The sequence below is a fragment of the Anneissia japonica genome, unplaced genomic scaffold (genome assembly GCF_011630105.1).
Source record: "Anneissia japonica isolate Jap-2015-1 unplaced genomic scaffold, ASM1163010v1 scaffold426_len1935630_cov189, whole genome shotgun sequence".
NCBI classification, from domain to species: Eukaryota; Metazoa; Echinodermata; class Crinoidea; order Comatulida; family Comatulidae; genus Anneissia; species Anneissia japonica.
The window spans coordinates 523,041-529,159 of record NW_022713172.1 but is presented as its reverse complement, the minus strand read 5'-3'; the positions used below and the strand labels follow the sequence as shown (position 1 = coordinate 529,159).

General features: G+C 36.1%; 1 protein-coding gene across 1 annotated transcript in view; it reads right to left on the bottom strand.

The window, feature by feature from the left end:
• The window catches only part of LOC117108351 (hemicentin-1-like), a 51,540-nt gene that overhangs the window by 44,950 nt on the left and 471 nt on the right, over nucleotides 1-6,119 (bottom strand). The gene's annotated exons all lie outside the window — the stretch shown is intronic.

Below are 6,119 nucleotides of genomic sequence, written 5' to 3'. Positions count from 1 at the left end.
ATATACTTATATTTATATTATAAACACGTATAAACATAATAGATGATGCACTCATGTATGTATGTAATTAAGTTGATATATATCCCCATAACGCTCACAATGCTTAATTGACTGAGTTGCCGCTATACAAGTGTCCTTACAGTATAGACAAGAGCATATTGAAGTAAACCAATATATATAATGTACAGTTAGAGTCTTTCAAATCCCATCCAATTATTATTCAAAAAATTATAATATTTACTGATTACATTTGGAAAACACAATGCAGTACAATCACTTAAGGTATTTTAGAAAATGGTAAATCATTATTGAAATATAATTCTCTATTTTTATTCAGATTTTCATTTGGGTAAATGAAAAAAAAAAACACGTAAAACTTACCCAGTGTTACCTGAGGTAACCTCACATTTTGTCAAGGACAAACACCCACATAATTATTATTGAAAAAATGAATCTATTAAACAATACACATCTATACGTTTGTAATAACTTCAATTTATAAAATGACATTAAATATACTTTAGATTCAACCGAAACCATAAGTTATTGATCATGATTAGGCGTCGTAAGATGGCTTAGGCAATTTTTTCACAAGTAAAATATATGCCACAATTCCATGAGAAGGTCAAGATGTGTTTTTTTTTTAACATCGAGAAAAAAATGTTGATAAATGTGTACCCATGCTGGCAATCTGCTAAGTGAAAATTCGAAATAAAATATTTACAATTTAAGAAAATTATACTTTAAGAAACTATTGTGCATAGCGCATAAAATATATTATCAAATATAGGCTCTGTAATTAATAACATATTGAATATACGTAATTAAAGATATAAATAAAATATTTACAACTTTAAAATATGATACATTATGAAACTATTATGCAAAGCGCATACAGTATATTTTCAAATATATGCTCTGTAATTAATATGATATTGAAGATACATAGTTATAAAGATATTGCAACGTTGAAATAGAAGATAGTTAATAGAAGAGTTCTTTTAGCTACTTTCAATATGCCTCCCATGAGGGAACGAAATAATAACGGTGATTATTTTTTATTGTATTTTCAGTTTTAGATTACCATATAAACGATCAGATTGAGGGACGTAAGGTATTGAATTATAAACGTTACGATAAGCTTGGTTTCCATACAATTGCTTCATGCTATCGCCAACAGCTTTCGGTGATGCTGAAGCTCGGTTTCCATAGAATCGCTCACCTATCGACGACAGTCGCTGGAAATTGTCGGGAAGGTTAAACCTGGTTCAATTTGATTGCGTTGCAGATGAATCGGAGTTCCTTCAGGATTGCGTCAGGGCAGCTAGCAATGCACCCTGATCCGGCAAAGGTAAATCAGCTTCAACCTTTTCCCGATTGTCGGCGACTGTCACCGATAGGGCGAGCGATTCTATGGAAACCGAGCTTAAATGGTCGGTCGAATCGGAAGCCTCAATTCCCCGATTGTGTTGGGTGGACTGTATACGCAGTACAACATTTGCAGTGAAAACGCCGTAGTGACAGTGTAGCGATTTGGTTGAAATCAGGCTTCAGTAAGTTTACTCAGTTTTAAATAAAGCCCACTTTCCTTGAAATCGTTACACTGTCGGCTAGCGTACGGTTTTCATTGCAATCGTTGTACTGCGTAGGTGTCCGCGACGCAACGAAAAGGCTACCCGATTCAACCGATCAATCAACATCAACGAAAGGTATCGACGCGAGCGTGTAGCGATTGTATGGAAACTAAGATTTACGGCTGCAGTATCCTGTTGCAGTGCGTGATATCTCAGCAAACACAAAACGTTCTTACAACGTCCGCAAACGTTGTGGTTAGGTATATCACAAGATAACGTTCATACAACATTGCAGGAACGTTCAAACGAAGTAAGTATTTATGGTTCTACAACACCAAACTCTAACGTTATTATAATGTGTATATAACGTAATATTTTTAGCTGGGTAAACATTACATTGATTGAAACACGCAAGATCACAAAACCCCTAAAAGGAACAATGAGATACCAATAACATTCACAAACGTTATGAACGTTGTGGTTAGGTTTATGTCATAAAATAACGTTCATGCGTCGTGGAGTTGTAGCTTAAGTGGATTTGTTTTTTCCTTCTAATTTTATAGTCCAGGGTGCGTCGCGTCCGGGGTTCAATTAGGCCTAATGTGTAAGCATGACTTTTCCCCTCAACATCTCTAATCCCAAGTCCCATAAAGTAAAGCAATTTACATCTAATTAGAAAGTTTCTGCTAATAAAAAAAAAAGAACGTTGCAGCATGCGTTTAGCACGTGATTAAGTCAAAAAATCCCGTTATAAGTAAAGCACATATTATGGTTTTACAAAAAAAAAACAAAAAAAAAAAAAAACCAAAAAAACATTTTGTATGTAATCAATATTTATTATACCTTGTTTAGCGAACCCACAGCCCACCAATAGCGATGATTTCGAATAAAAAATAACATTGCATTTTTAGCAAATTAGGCGTACACGCCTCCACGAAAAAAATGGAAATTTCCGCCGGTGCTTCAAAATTAAGATATGTACATTTCTTCCTAAGTTATATAAATTTAAAGCATTTAACCATCCCATTCCTACACTTTTTACATTCAATAATACAATTTAATTTTTGGATTTTAAAAATTGGATGTTATGGCAAAACCATTTGCTAAAACAGAACCACCCCCAACCCCCTCCGACGATCATTAAAAAATAAGTTCGCGAGGTATAAGAAAAAGTATCGCCCAAGAGGTGTACTGTAAAAATAAGGTGACAATTTTAAGCATTCCTACACCAGATTAAATTACCTAAATTTATACTCTATTGTTGTTATATTGCAATTAGTCTTTTGTGGATCTCTGTCGTATTGATTGTCTCAGTATCAGTCCCTATCGATATGTGGCCAAATCGTGGGCGCTAGAGAATTTATGACATCCAGTAGGCCTTGCATTATATTACTTATGATTTACTACCCACGCATACGATAAATGAAGCATTAATTAATGCAATGAGTTCATAAGTCAAAACCATCTTCTTTCCAAATGAGATAAACCAAGACAAACTAGTATACTACTACTACTGCTGCTATGCTGCTGCCAGTGAAAACAGCACCGGGGTACTACCCATACATTCATAAATATGCCTAACAAATAATAATTAAAAATGTTTTCCAAGTTAATATTTTTGAAGAAAAAAGGGCCAATATTAAATATTTAGAGGAGTAATTTTCTTGATTAGCTAAGCTGCTGAGACCTCAAATTGCCTGGAACTGTGGCCCGTTCTCACCTAGCTACGCCGCTGGCATGCTGTTACTACTGCTGCAGCTGCTGCTGTGCCGTCATCGACGACGCGTCGTTACCGCTGCTGATTCTGCAGCTGCTACGTTTGTTCACGTGACTACAGTAATATTAAACTAAACAATCCGGAGTTTATAAAATAATAATGTATCGTCTTACAAAACTAGTAAATTATTTTAAAGTATATTTAAGAATAAATAATTAATAAATATATCCATAAGCAGGGGCGAAACCAGGATTTAAAAGAGTTGGGGGGGGGGGGTTTCAAAATAATTTACAAAAAACCCTTTAAAAAAAAGGGAGGGTCTGGAGGTCCTCCCCTGAGGAAATTTTGATTCTTAGATGGCCGGAGAAATGAGCTTTCCCGACTTCTGAGGAATCTTTTAATTACCTTTAATTAAGTTCTTCAAAATTCAAGGTTTCCCCCTCGTGAAAAAAGGTCAGGTAATTTTATCTCATTCTTTAGGCCTATCATAGAGAGATAAAAAAATCAAAGACAGGCAATATATTATTATACTCCAACAACATTGAGTAGTTAGATATGTAGTCTTTCTTCCGTGGATCGATGAACCGATAGGCCTGAAGAACGCACTTTCGTACATAAATTATTACGACGGCGAAACAAAAACAGTGTGTATAATTTATTTAATTGAAAACTAGTTGGGCTAAGCCTAGTTTTTCTGATCTTCCAACCTAGGTTTGCTTGCCTTTTGTAAACCAGGACCCAGTTGTATTTTGTTACGTTTCTCTTGAACCCCCTGGATCCCGTACTTATTAAGTACAGGTATTTTCTGATAACAAAATTCACAAATAATCCGTATCAATTGTAAATTGGTTTGGAAGGGTATCTGGTAAAACTAATCACACCAATAATTATACAGTAATCGCATGAGTTGCGGTGATCATTAAATATCGACCTAAGCCTACTTTGACAGAAATATATATATATATATAAAAACATAAAATTAATTTCTTGTAATGATACATACATATTGATACGACTGTATATGCGTACACTTTTTCAGTAGAGACGGAGATTCCATTTTTTGAAAGGGTGTGTGAGGGAAATAGCTAGAGTCAACCCACTAAGGCCGGGGGATGGAGGCCTCCTAGGACCTTAGGGCCAGGGAAAAGCCGGGGTGGGATCCGGTGCTCATAAATTTTAGTAGCAAAATTTCTGAGGAGGAAATTTGACAAAAATATTCCTTTTTAGGTTTTTAACCACAGTGTGGCCAATATAATGAGCTATTTTGACCGACTCAACTGACAATTATACTTAAAAAAAATCTGAAATGATAACTTCATATATTGGTAGGGAGGCATGTATCACCCTTAGAATCTGAAATCCACTAAAAACATCTAAATCGGGCACGCATTGCTCCGCCGACCGCATCATACGATCATCATTGGGGCAACGCGATTCCCCGAAGAACCAACGCGACGAGACGCGCGCCACTGGACCACCCCGACACGACAGTTATCAAACGACGTCGTGTCGTCATAAGGCTCAATTTGTCTTACACACGTTTGCACGGTGGCGTTGGCCTTCTAACAGAGTAAAATGATATGAACTAAAATACAAACTGAGGTTTTCAACTTCGGATAGATGACAAACTATCCTACCGAAAACAATTTCAACAGAGAAATACTGTATATTGTACAGCCTGTGTCGAGCCTTATAAATGTGTTCCGTTCAGATTCTCTTCTATAATGACAGGGAAATATTATAAACAACAACGTGCGTATTAATATATAAAATTGTATGTGGTCAGACCAGCAGTGGCTCAAGAAATTTGCCGACAAGTACGATAGGGGTATCCAAATCAAGGGCCCTACTAAGACTCTGTCAGGGAACCGGAAGAGAAATCCCTGGCGTTGAAGGGAAGAATTTTTATGACTCAGTAGGCCGGGCCAAAATTGTGTTCTTAGACCACAATATTAGGGGTCGGCAATCGAAATAGCGTTATTGGATAGGAAAATTATTATTTTTGATCCGACGACTTCGGCTTGGCGTTGGACGATTGGCGTTCTAAGCCTGTCCGATATGGGGGGAAAAATTCCCCTTCCCCACGCCCCGATAGCACCACTACTGGGTCAGACATTGCCATTTGCATTTTTACCATTTAAATTGAGAACCATATTAAGAGACATGTGGAAGTAAAACTATAAAATTTCCTATTCATGGAATGTCTTGAAAATATATTGAAAGCGAAGTATCTTTATTGTTTTATCTTGATTGAAATTATCGGTACTACCAGTAGCGAATTCAAGGGGGCCCCAGTCAGCCCCCTTGAAAATGGAGATAAAGAGAAAAGTAATTCTAAGTCTGAGAGTACGGCCATCAGAGAACGGAGCCATCATAACTTTCAGACCACGATGGGTCTGAAGTGGTATAGACCTCCCTCTGAGAAAGTCTCTCCCTTGGCCACCTCTGTTTATAATTCCTGGATCCGCCACTGCACTTAAATGTATTTATCAGAAGTAGTTTTATTCATAATTACAGATACTATAGTATTCTGTGATATAATGTAGAATAATATACACATATAACAAACGATTAAAGATGTAACAGTGCAAAAAAACAAGAAAAGAAATTAAACAATTCTTCTGAATTTTTTGAACTTTTGGGTAGGTCGGTCTTGAGCATCAAAACATTATAAAAACATTCGCAATGCCATCTATTTCCTTAGCTACGGTATTATGCATCATCCGTGTTTACCCGTGGTAATTTTAAATAATAATAATAATAATAGTTTACTTTATTTTAGATTGTATTATAGTATTATCTACAATGTGGATATGATAAACTGTGTT